This window comes from Caretta caretta, chromosome 6 (genome assembly GCF_965140235.1).
Source record: "Caretta caretta isolate rCarCar2 chromosome 6, rCarCar1.hap1, whole genome shotgun sequence".
NCBI lineage: Eukaryota > Metazoa > Chordata > Testudines > Cheloniidae > Caretta > Caretta caretta.
In genome coordinates this window covers 55,224,883-55,238,458 of record NC_134211.1, presented here as the reverse complement: position 1 = coordinate 55,238,458, position 13,576 = coordinate 55,224,883, and the positions used below count along the sequence as shown (strand labels likewise).

The window sequence follows — 13,576 nt, the reverse complement described above, 5'->3', positions numbered from 1 at the left end:
ATCCAAAATGTCTCCATGAATGGACACACAAAAGATGAGTCAACAAAATCCTAATAGATGATCATTAACCTACACTGCATGGTCTCATCTTTAATTTCCCTCAGAGACATTTCAGTGTCTGCTTAATACATATATATAATTTGTTTCACTGACTACTTCTACCTGTAGCTTTGTAAAATATTAATAATCATCATAATAATTTAAAAGAAACAGTCTCTCAGTTAGTAAAATAATCAGTAGAAGGAAACCACTTCTCCCTGGTTAGCAATAACTTTCCTAAAACTGTGCAGGTAAATGGCCCAACCTGAAGCCACTTGGGACACAGAATTGCCACTGAATTGAATAGGCTGAATTCAACCAGAGCTTACACGGGCATAAAGAGGGCAACCGAGGGAGCAAGTCCAACAAGCAGGGATGCCAAACTACCATGCTCTCCCATGTGCAGGAGGCCATTAAGGGATGAGAGCAGCACAGAACTAGGGACAGCTGACCAAGGAGGATGAGAAATGTGTTGACCTAGAGCATCCTTTCAGCTGCCTCTGCTGCGGGATTCCTATGGAACATGGTTGTAAACTAGAGCTGCAAAAAATCTGAGGGAAGGTAGCAGTGGTTCCACCATCTGCCTTCCCATGTGTTGAACTCCCCACCTAGATTTGTGCAGACCTGTGTATAATTTATGTTTCCCTGTACTGCCGTTACTGAATCTGGCCACAGTGACTCTGGCAACAGGATCTATTAGTGAATCTGGCTACTGGATTGGGCTCCCATGTATCTTTTTTCCCCTTATTTATCATTCTCTCTACCTATGCCCTCCCCTGCTACATTACTAAGGGAGCTGGCGTTAATTAATTAAACACAAATAATATTTATAAAGTACTCTTTCCTCACTTTTGGGGAGGCAGCATGCAAGCAATTCAAACAGAGTAAAATAACAAACCAATCGAATTCTAGTCCTTAAAAACCCTTGGCGGGGGAAAGGACTGTTCTCACCCCTGGATAGGATGAATGGATGTAGGTGGTCCAGGTGGAGCAAGATCAACCTCCACCCTCCTGCCACCTCTAAGAGCCACCCCACAATGGCTCAGTCAGCTGCAAGATTTGGACACAAAGATACAGTTCCTAGAGATGGATCGCACCAGAGCATGGATACAACTCAATGAGCAGATCTCCAATGCAGCAGGTCTCTCTTCATTAATGGTTTTAAAAAACACTGGGGCTGAGATTTTCGTAAACACACAACTCCTATTAACCTTAATCCCCTAGACAGTTTTGAAAATCTCCACCTGGTTCTCATTGTTCACTTCCCTGCTAATATGCCAACAACAACAAGGGCATAAACACAACTCTGAGCCTATTAACTTCTGTTGGCTCTGCAACAGTGAGAGGTAGAATTATTTTCACGGAACCAACAAAGATAGCAATATTCTGTTAGAGGGTTGGGAGGGGGCAGGGTTGGGAGGGTGTCAGAAAATAGATCTTTGGTGCCCCTGCTGGGACTTGAGGTTCTTCAGGTTTTACAGCTCCCCACCATTATTCTCAGCGGCAAGCTGCTTCCTCCTCCAGTCAAAATCACCACCTTTGTGGCTGAGGATAACTGAAGAGGGTGCCCTTAGAAAGCCCAATAACATTAAGTCAGCTAGAGAAGTCATTGTTTAGCAATGCCAGACACTGTCTCCCCACTGGTTTCAGAGTAGCAGCCGTGTTAGTCTGTATTCGCAAAAAGAAAAGGAGTACTTGTGGCACCTTAGAGACTAACCAATTTATTTGAGCGTAAGCTTTCGTGAGCTACAGCTCACCCAACCCAGAAAGCAAGGAACTGGGAAGGCGAACAAAACCTGGGCCTACTGCATGGCACTGCAGACCATTAATCGGCATTAGGTCACAAGGCTGGACAACTTGTGTGGCATTTCGAGGAGGGAACTGGGCGGTGAAGATAAGAGCCATTTACGATTAGAAAGATATTCTCCATCCATCATAAAGAGAGAACATTCAGGCTGGACAACATACAACATTTCTGCAAGAGTCAGACCTAGCAGTCTCTGCAACAGTATACCTAGCAAGGTGGCGGAAGTTCCATAGCTTGGTTCATTTAAGACTGGTCTTGGGGAAATCTATGAAGAGTAGACTGTAAAGAACAATCCTACCCTACCCAGATTGTGAAGAAATAATCTAAAAGGTCTTTTTGATCTCCAGTTTCTGCAATTCTAATTCAATTATAAGAAAGATAAAAGGTGGGGCTTATTTGACCAGTGCATGTGCAAATGACTGTGTTCATGTGTACGCAGATACACTTAATTTATTAGACATATACTGGAATATGTATTGCACTTTATCAGTAATTAAACAATTATAGATTATCTATTTTATATATGTGTATATATACCTACACCCACAGCTATACTTCCTCCTTCCCAACTTCTGCCTTGCACTTTCCTTGGCAGTTGTAATTACTGGAGGAAGGAGCTGAGGGACATTTAGCATGGTGGGGAGAGAGCTAAGGTCCTTGAAGGACAAACCATGGCCAAAGGAGTATATAGTGGTGCTCGCATTTCAGGGAGCCTCAAGTAGGAACAATTGCACATAAACAACTTCTGGTAGGAAGAAGGGAATCCAAGAAGCTAGAAGCACCCACCTGCAAGTAGAAAAGCTGTGAAGGATACAACTGAGGAGAAGAAGACCCTCCTTCTCTGGGTTAGCTGCAGCCTCATCAAGGGGACCTGTGGAAAGAATGTGGTCCATGGTGAGAAAAGGGAGGATACAATATCGAGAAGCATTTGAATGATCTGGTAAGCTGGCAACAGAAGCTGCTTCTCCACCAGCAGCTGAGGCATCAGTTTCAAGGTCTTGATGGCCACTGTCTTGGTCACAGGATGAGCTAGACCTGTGTTCACAAGTTTTAGATAGCTGTAAACATCTCTATCCTGTAAAGGCTTTGTTTGTAATGTGCCATGCATAGTAACCAGTGGTGACAATATCTCATCATTCCTACAGAGCGTATGGCTCCCTTCATATTTAACCATTAATGGTTGTGATCATATATAGTGGTTGCTTTGGGGTTTCTATGCAAATAATGCCAGCCCATAGAGCTCCATTTCAGCATATCCCCAGCTCCAGTAATGCTGCATCTTATTTCAAGAAGGGCAAATTTCTAGGGAAGGCCCGAATAGTTATGGGAAGTGTTCTCAACAACAAACAAGGTAAAGGGAAGGAAATCAAAGTGGCAAGGCACCAAACACAGCAATCGAGTCAAGCAGAGAATGACTGGGGAGTGAGCTAAAGACTGAAAAAGCTGATGACCAGAAACATTCCAGAATGGAGACAGTAGCATCATACCGAGCAGAGCCTACCTCACAGCTAGTATGGCTTCCATTACCAAAGAAAACATCTGAGCTAATGCATGAAAGAGGCACTCCAAAAGAAAAACAGTAAGCTTGTGCCCTTCCACTTTGTTTATTTTTTTATGTGAGAAATTCTGGGTTTGTCTACCCTCTTTTTCTTTACAGATTCTATAGGCAACTGAAGAGTTAATGAGATCATGATATCACCACTGCCTATCATGCTGAGAAATATTATCTCATTGTTTCCTTGTACTCCCTTTCAGTCTGTATCCCTCTCTTGTCTCTTGTCTTATACTTAGTCCCTGCCCCTTTAATCTTATAATCTGTTTTTTTGTGTTGTGTTTGTACAGTATCAAGCACAATGGCATTGTTCAAGATTAAGCACTTCATCCCTTCCCTTCTCCAGGTCCCTTAAGGAGACCTCCTGTGAATTCAGGAAAAATATGAGTTGATTTTCCTGATCCTTCATAAGGTAAAAACAAGCAGTTAAAGTAAGTGAAAAATGCATGTGTGTATGTGGGGGAGGGACCCCAAAATCTTTCAAGCCTTCATATAGCAGCAAAGCAAGGCCATGTTTTCCCTTTGCGGAGAACCTTTAACAATAGTTAATGAGGAGAGCAAGAAAGAAAACTGCCTATTTTGGAAAGGAAACGTTAGATGTTGTCGTTTGTAACTGGCCATTCAGATGGGGTTAGCAGGCTATACTAGTGAGATAAGAAAACAATTTGTCACAAGTAAACATCCACCCATACTTGTGATTCAGTGGCCCCACACTTAGGGATAGTCCACCCAAAGTATGTCTGTTTATTGAAGCTTCCATGAAGCTGAAATCCATCTAATTTAAATACCGAATGCCATCTGAGACATAAAACGTTTTGCCCAATGTCACACAGTGAGTGGCAGAGTACGGTTTCCTAATCCTTTGTTCTAGCCACTGGACATAACATTCTGTAGTGGGGCTGGTCTTGTGTATATGCCAGTGGAGGAGAAATACGGGGAGCGATCAGAAGAGTGGAAGGAACAGGTAACACTTCCAACACATGCTCAACTTAGAGCATTTTCTCGCCTCTTTTTTTGAAATGGGCCGTTGTCTCCAACATAAAATTTCACCCACTAGCAAATCCCTCTTTAGTATCAGAACCAAACCTATTGCTATTTACAGTTGAATAGCTATCCTGTTTAACTCCAAAGCCAACTGCACTTCAGTAATAGTAAAGCCGTCTTTGTATATATTTTAAAATCAATTTTGGATCCTTTGGTATGAAGACCACTCTAGAAATGTAAGAAAATAATCTTTGTTTAGGTGAAAAATACGTAAAGCTAAATTCTTCTCTCAGACGCTTAAGTCAATGGGAGAGGCACGGATGTGTCTGAGAGCAGAATTTGATCCTTATCATTTTGCATAATTGTCATTTGTGCACAAGCAACATGTCTTAATATCCCTTTCTATTTTTTCAGCTTCAATTTGCCTTTTCTTATGTATGCACACAGTACCTCACACTCACATAAAGTGTTTTATAAAAACAGATTGATTTCTCCTAGCTTGTGTTTTAATATTGTTGACAATGGCCTTAAATTCCTTTGGCCCACAGTACAGACCTCTGAATACTGTTATATGTCCTCTGGACTGTGAAATATTCTGTGTATGCAAATGAAATCTCAAATAACACCAGCCCTCGGCTTTCGTACAATAGTCTGTTGGCCCGATTCTGCTTCCATTAAATTCAACAGGAGCAGAATCAAGACCTATGTCCATTATTTTTCCTTAGCTGGTCACTTATTTGCTCCTGTGTTTGGGAAAACAGAAATAAAATGAAAAAATCATGAAATCGTACAAGTCTTCACAAAAAACACCATAAATACAACAATGTTTTTATTAAGGTAGGAAAAAAGGCTGATGGCCAATATGCAACTTTAAGTAAACTTTTTGACACCATTGACAAATTGGCAAATTTCTGATTCAGGCTTCTTTATATACTTTCCTTGAACAAGTCAACTCAGATCAGAATCTTTCTCCATGCTAGAAAATGTTAGCCCGAAGTTTATCTAAATCAGTACATTAGATGTTCGATTGTGATCTCAGGTACTCAGAGATCACCTTACAGCTCAAAACAAAGAAACCAAACAACCTCATTTGTATATTGTGGGTACCAAGCACCACAGTCAATTTCACAAGATAAGCTGCTATATTTCCTGATGATCCTTATCTGGAGCTAGAATCAAAGGAATCGGGCCTAAAATCTTCAGTTATTCTCTTCCGCTTTCATCCAAATATATTACCCGAGACCTCAAACCTGCAAACATTTACTTATAGGAGTAGTCCTATGGGCTTCAATAAGCTACTTGCCAAAGTAAAGTTACTCACAGCCCTCAAACTACATCCTTGTACTTTTGGCATAGTTATGCCCAACAGTTGATTCCTCAGAATAAATAAACTTAAGTATGAAGTATTTATCGTACTGAAAAATAAATGTAAAATTTTGGTAGGGAAAATTCTCATTTAAAAAGAAAAAAATATATTAATCAGAAATATGTAAGATTAGAATTACAGGGAAGTGAAAACCTGCCACAGATACTACCCAGAAAGAAACTCCAGCTGAAAATGATCAGTGAAAAATAGATTAGCTAGAATGGTCAACAAATAGAGGCAAGTTGGCTAAATTGTTAATTAGTAGATTGTACAAGGAAAAAAAACCCGTCAGCATTCACTATCATCAGCAAAATTGTTTTGTAATGGGTTTCTCATGTTGGAATGAAAAGAAAGAAAATTATGTCTGTTATTTTGTAAGAAAGAAAAAAAGAGGATAAAAAAAACTTCATTTAACAATCTTCATATTAACAGTGATAAAAGGGCAGTACATCTGATGCTTTGACAAAAATTTCTCTGATCCAAGCTTGTTTATCACTCAACTTCCACTATCACCTCAAAGAAATTATTTTTCCTTCTTAATTTTGGTTACATTCATATGAAAAACTCATCCTAAATCCATCTTGTTGGTTCTAAATGTGCTGCAGACTTTTGTTTGCAAATAAGAATGACTGAGCCAAACCCTGGTTTTCTTACAAATGTGAGTTGTCCCTCTGAGGCCAATGGGCCTCATTCTACTTCTATTAAAATAAATGGGACTGTACTCACATGAGCAAGGCAAGATGGCCATTATTTTTATTTTTTGTTTCAGACATCACTTGCAGATGGATGCATTATGTACTTTATGGCCGATAACTGTAATCTGCTGAATTGCTGTAGCAAAGACGATATAGCAAGGTTTTTTATTGTTTCTTACTTTCATTATAAGGTGGGGTTGGTTTTTTTTTTTTTAAGTATTAGAAAGAAATTCAACTCAAGGTTAATTCTTAGGGCCAATTTCTGCTCTGAGAATTCTTACAGATAATCTCATTTACTTGAAACATGTACAGCAAATAATGCCATTTGGCAAATGAGAAGTATTTGGCCTTTACATACATAGGTTTTCTATTTGTATCATTCCTAACAGACTTACCATTTACCACATTGTCTTTCACAGCAGATTCTCTTTCCCATATAGTGGATCTTTGAATAAATATATACAAAGTCAAATTTCCATTAAGGCTGACTTTTGCTACACAAATGCTTGTTTTAAGGAACTGCTTTATAACATCCTCAGGGATTCCATTACAATTTTCTTTGAATTTAAAAAACTTATAAAACTATTGTAGATATTCCCTCCAATAAAGGTACCAACGCTGCATTCCTCACATATCCAGAACTTCCATTGACTTCAGAATCAGCCCACTAGAGTAAATGTTTAGCATTTCATTTATGTTTTATTCTCTTCCCGTGTTTTGATTGTTCTATTTGTTTCCTTTTGGGTGTCTTCCTTTTTGTTTCCATTGGATAGTGAAGTCTTCTTATGGCCTTGATCCTGAAAACACTTAGGTACGTCAGTGACTTTATGGACTTGTGTAGTCCTATGGAACTCAGTGGGAGTTTGTACATGTTCATGTGTCTAAGGGTTTGCAAGATCGGGGGTGGGGTGGGGGCGGAGGTGGTTGGTTGGATGGTGAAAACTACCTGTTGTGTAGAACCATGTCTGCTCTATTTTTACACTGATCCAGTGGCTTCCATGCCCTGAGCAACTGTGGCTGGAATGTAGCCTATGGACTAGCGTCTCAACCACATAAGAGGCTGGACTCCATCCCTGTGCCCTAGCCTCTGCACAGAGGTGGATATCACCTCCCCAGATCACTTGCACTTATCCCATATACAGTCCAGTTACTTTATGCCAGTGGAGTAGATTTCACAGGACACTTTCACCCTAAGCCAAAAATCCATATAAACCAGACATGCAATTCTTATATTGGGATGTATTAACACACTTTTCACCTTTCATTCTATAAACAGAGTTCTTTTAATTTTTCCACTGAATATATATTTTTGCATCTTATACCATTCAGATCTTCAAAAAACAATAGAAACAAAAATTCCTAAAAGGAAAGGAATTGACTAAGGTTTCCTCCTTTATGGGTTGTCCCATAACTCCTGTTCATTCTTATGGAGTTATGGTCTGGAACCAGAATGTAATACACTGTACCATGGTAAGAATGATTTGATTCCACTTATTTTTATTTTTAAGGCAAAAGTTATATTCAATTATTTAGTGCAAAGTTATGGTGCTTTAAATAAGAATAAAAACAATAGGCAACAATTTCAAATGTGGTTGCTTGAAGTTAGGCTCCTAAATTTCATTGGCCTGGAAATTTTGACCAATAAATAAACAAATAAATAATAATAATATAAATGCGGTCTTGGTTATTTGATGTAATGTCTACAAAATATTTGGATTTAAATAGTTAGGTTTGAAACTTAGAAATATTTTTAGATCCATAATTCAAATTAAACTATTGAGCTTCATCAGGACAGCTCAGGTAAAGCAGGCAAGCAGGATTTGTTCCTAAGTGGCTTTATGTACTATCTCAGATAATATGTCTCCTTTGGCACGTTAGACACTTTGCAGAGAAGTGTTCGTGACTTCATGTTACCTGTCCCTGTGACATGACAGTACGTTTCCAAGAAAAACAAATCATGATGTCAGGTGATCGACAAAATCTTTCTAACCTTCAAGGACAAACCATTCCAACTGAGACAGGAGAAAAAGCAGCAAGAACTATTCTACTGTATGTTTTCCCTGCGGAGGCACGCATGACGCCCATCACTCGGCTAAAAATTACACTTTTGCATAGCAAGGAGATTGTCGCCCTATAACGTTCCTTCTCACACACAGCTGTGTATGTATGTTTGTGTGCACAGCTGATGTACATGCGTGCGCACACACTGTGAGATATATACACAAAACGTGTAAAATACTTTGCTTTTGGATAGATACAAAGGGAGGGCCTGAACCAAAGCCGATTTAATTCAGTGGAAAGACTTCCATTGGCTTCAGTGGACTTTGGATCGGGCTTTGAATAAATTAGGTGAGCAGGGTTTGGCGCATAGCAATATTAAATTCCAAAGTTTTTTGTTGGAACGTCAGTGAATTTTTGTGACAGGCCTTTTTTGGCCTGACTATTTCAGTTTGTATTATTACTCCTTGCAATTTTGCTCAACAGCTTTACATTCTCCTAAACTATTGAAACTACTGTATGCTGATAAATAGATTTATTATATGCTATTTGTTAACTTCTGCTGCTAGTGAAAATATTTTTACATACACACGTACCTGCATACATGTACATACACATGCACATGTGCACACACACTCACGTACAGTATACTCGACTTTATCAGTGCATGTTTATTCAGGAAATCTCCTTAACTAGAATGAGTCAAGAGACTGATTTAGTTTAATGACAGTAAATGGGAATGTCCATTGTTTACCTGGGACAGCATTAGCAAAAATTCCACTTACTGGGAGACATATTATTCAGGTGCCAATGGGTTAAGTGGTGTTTAACCAGGTGTTATAGAGCTATGAAATTCTAAGTTGTGATCTTTTCACTCAGAAGCATCCATATTAAGAGGAAAAGAAAAAATAAAGATGAAATGCAGTGAATATAATTTTTACGTTGTACAATTTTTTTTTCAGGCCTAGTCAGATTTTGTTTTTTAAAAAGGTATCTTCTCTTAACTGGGATACCCACTTAAATTGTGACAGCAAGTGAAATGTCCAAATTAAGAGTATTCTACTCTGTGTGTGTGTGTATATAAAGATCAAATAAGTGACAGAAAAAAAAACACATAGCAAAATGGGTTAAAATAATTGAATTTAAGAGCAAAAAATGATTGCTATAGAGCCAATCCTCTTCTGATACAAGTCTAAGAGACCTTTACTAATGGCTTCAGTGGAATCAGAACTGGGTCCATAAGCCATGAACAACATGTGAAGTTAAATGACTACATTATGCACACAGATATATTACAACAGGTTACCAAACCTTTTGTGTTTATGTCTGTTATGAGTATCACTGATTAGATCCCTATTTGCAAGGGATTATTACTCGGCCATATTTAGTATACCGAGTGCTGAAAAGTAGTATCTCTGCTCTCATCTGGACAGCTGCTTTTTATTTTTAAAAATAAATTAAATTGGGAAAAATCTAGTTTGCCCAGGAACGATCAGAGCAACAAACAAAGAAAAGAATCTGCAGCCTGTGGGACATGAGTTTGGTGGGTCTCAACCCAGTTCCCAGTGGACAGGTGTCCACATAAAAATCTTCATCACAGCTGCACTAAATGGCTTCTTTTAGGCAGTCTCAGCAGCAAGGCCCTAGGAAACTGAACTCCCCGCTCACCCACAAAGGTCGTTCCTCTAACTTAGAGTTGAGGAACATAGCCAAGGGACCACATGGAACAGAGGAAAGGTGAAGCCCGAGTCTCTCCTGCTGCTGGGCTTTTTGAGGACGTGAACGTTGAGCTCCGCCAACGTCCTGTCTTTCACCAGCACTAAATTCGACAGAAACAGCTACAAATAATAACAAAGAAAAATGCCTACATTAGGTGATGTATTTAAAAGTCTTCCTCCACTCTTGGAATATGATCATTTGCGTTAAACTGAAATTTAGCAAGAACTTAATTTTCAACATGGTTGAGAGATTTTGGTGCAGGTTGAGGGGAGAAAGGGAAAAAATAAATGTAAATTTTAAAAAAAAGGATCTAATCCTGCAAACAAACACTTACTTCGAAGAGCAGTGCTTGCTACTGGGAGAAGTCCTATCTTGGACAAGCTGAGACCTATTATAAGACAGCTCAGAATAATAGGCACTCCATTTGGTAATGTGAGCACTTGCTGGACCAGGCTGAAGTTACTTTATTTAGAGAAATAGCTGCAGTGTTTGCAAATAGGGGGATAAAGGTCTGTGTCAGGGGCTAGTTGCATGTATGTACAGCTGCCATTTTGAGACTATATTCTCCTGGCTATCTGGTTAAAAACAGGGTTAAAACAAAACAAACCAAAACCAAAAATCCTGACTATCAGTTGCATGAAACACAGCCAATCACTGGTTAATATACAATTTTTTAAAAGGCTTAATTCTATAAACTAAGATATAATAGATTAAAACATGCTGTTACTGACTGCAGGGTAAATAATACTGGATGTGCCTTAAAAAGTCAGCAGATGTTTATTTATGAAATTGCCTATAATTTCATTTGCATACAATGAAATCTGGTGAGTAAGTAGTACATATTTTAAAAATTCTTAGAACTCTTGACTCTCGGGGAGGTGATTACATTTTTTCTTTATTATTCATATTTTGTATGCGTGTGTGTTATAGGTGCCTGGGTCTGTGTGCACGCACACACACACACAATCCTGTAATATTTATATGTATACATACATAAGCACACACACATACCAACAAATAAAAGGAATCTGATCTGCATGAAATATGTCAAAATTATTATATCAACTTAAATTCATATTTTTAAACATCATAACCTTTGTGTCTAATAGTATCTTAGATGATCAAAACTGAAAGCATTAAATAAATCTAATGTGATATCTCACCACATATGTTATTTATTTTTCCTGTCTCATTTCACTCAGCTTGGCCAGTGAAAATCAGCCAGTCATTTTCACTGTCTAGCCATTTTCACCTCCTCACCATCGTCTACAAGTACAAATCTGTTGCGTTTGGCTTTCTAACATCACACATAAACATTTTAATATGAAAAGGAAATGGTTTTAGTTTGTTTTTTTTTTAAATCAGGAGAACATGCCTTTTCCTGTCAGAGCATGTAGCCCTTCTCCAGACACTCTTTTTGTTTTTAAACTAAACAAAATGTTGGATTTAAAAGAGTATTACATGGTTGCTTTAAAAGAATGTTGTCGGTCACAGTACTATGTGCCTGATTCTGCACACTCTCTGAGCTTAGAACTACCAGCTGGGGTCAACTTCACAACTTGGCCCCTCCCATCAGACTTAAGTATTTCAACCTAGTAGTAAAGCCTGGTATTAGGAGCCCGGGGCATAACGGATGACCTGACAGAACACAAACTATATCAGCTCCGGGCACAAATGAGTGACTTACACTTTGAATTATCTTACTTCATTCAGTTAAAATCTGATCCTTTCCCACAATTTTATCATAATATTATATCTATTTTATACACACATATAAATACTGATGTAATAATGGGATGCATAATAATGCATTCTCTATATGTGCATTGGATTCTTCATTCATGCCTTTGCATTCCTAAACCTATCGCAAAATAAGGACTGCATAGGGTGACCACCTTTGTCAGGTGGGAATAAGAGAAAACCACATGAAACATAAAGGACATTCTAAGGGACGTTTTAGGGAAACACCATTGCCCTTAACATATCATGTATTTTTCTCTCCAGTGTGCATTTCTACTGCCCTCAAGTATACAATGCAATCATCATAAGCATTAATTTAATGTTTAAAATGACACATTATCAGTTTTAAAACATTTCAATACATCTTAAAATAAGGGATGGGTGGTCACCCCCAGGGACAAATCAATTAAATAAGGGACAGTTCCTTAAAATAAAGGTTGGGTGGTCACCCTAGACCACATGGTCCTGGATATACATCACCATTTTCAAAGCCATCAGCAACGTATTGCCACTAGCTGATTCATTCTAACCTGTCATATTACCTGCAGAGTGCTAGGCACACGCAACACACACAGTTGCATATGCCAATCTAAATAACCTGGGACAAAGACAATGATTTCGATGGGCACTAGTACAAAACCCTCTGGTACATAGAGTGCTCCTTCATGTTTATATCAACAGACCCTGCTACTCCCTTCTGGTCTCTGATGGACTGCATGTGGCAGAAGAGAGTGGCCACTCCATCTAGCAAGCACTTGGGCAGATTCTTCTGCTGTTGCTGGGCAGACTCATGCTGATTCCTGTGCTTCGTGCCCTGCATGCCAGCTCTTCCCATTCTGCATTTGACATGAGTGCTCATCTTATGCATTGCAGGGAACAAAAGTGGAGAAGCTGGGTGATAGAGGAATCTGCTGAGGGCCCCCTCCAGTAATAGCATTCTGGAAATTGGGGAAGACGCCAAGGGAGAGGGAAAGAGATGGGGTGGAAGGAGAGAGAGTTAGGGAGGAGGGACAGGAAATGGAAAGGGGGGAGAAATGGAAGGAGAAAAAGAGGGAAAGAAATGGAAAATAAGCATGATGAGACATCTCTTATGCCATTGAGTTGCATTTATTATGCCACCTACGTCATACTATATTTTGCTGGCAGGCATATTGCAGCTGGATACGTCTACATGGAGGAAGGTTGTTGCTTTGATGGGGGCGGGTTTGGGAGTTAATGTTGGACAGATTTTTAAAATAAATCTACATGTAAAAGTGTTGGATCTTTAATTTTTTTTTGGATTGCAGGGGACGGGAGAGTTACAAAATGTTTTACAAAAATAACGGTGCCCCCCCAAAGCTGCGTGGCCCTACCCCATGTTTTGCGGCATCTCTCCTGTTTCCTTAACTCACATGTTCCCCTCCAACTCTCACCACAAACATACCTTGTGGCTTGTTATTACTCTGTTATCTATCAAACTGAGGCCTCAATCCTGCAATCAGATCTGCAGAGGTGAATGCTTGCATGTGGAACAAGAGTCCACCCATGAAGATCCAAACTTAGGATTGGGGCCTTAGATGGCATGTCCCTCGGGGCAGGGACCTCATTAGATTTTTTTTCTGTAAAGCTCCATGTGCTGGATTAAATTAAAACAACACCATAATTAAGGATATTTAAAGAGGGAACCAGAAAAGGAT

General features: G+C 39.1%; 1 protein-coding gene across 3 annotated transcripts in view; it reads right to left on the bottom strand.

Annotated features, from left to right (window-relative positions):
* The window catches only part of HSD17B12 (hydroxysteroid 17-beta dehydrogenase 12), a 252,898-nt gene that overhangs the window by 213,299 nt on the left and 26,023 nt on the right, over positions 1–13,576 (bottom strand). For all 3 annotated transcript variants that reach the window (XM_048852365.2, XM_048852367.2, XM_048852366.2), the window contains one exon: positions 2,633–2,717. The gene's annotated coding sequence lies outside the window, so the exon portion shown is untranslated. The remainder of the gene's footprint in view (positions 1–2,632; positions 2,718–13,576) is intronic.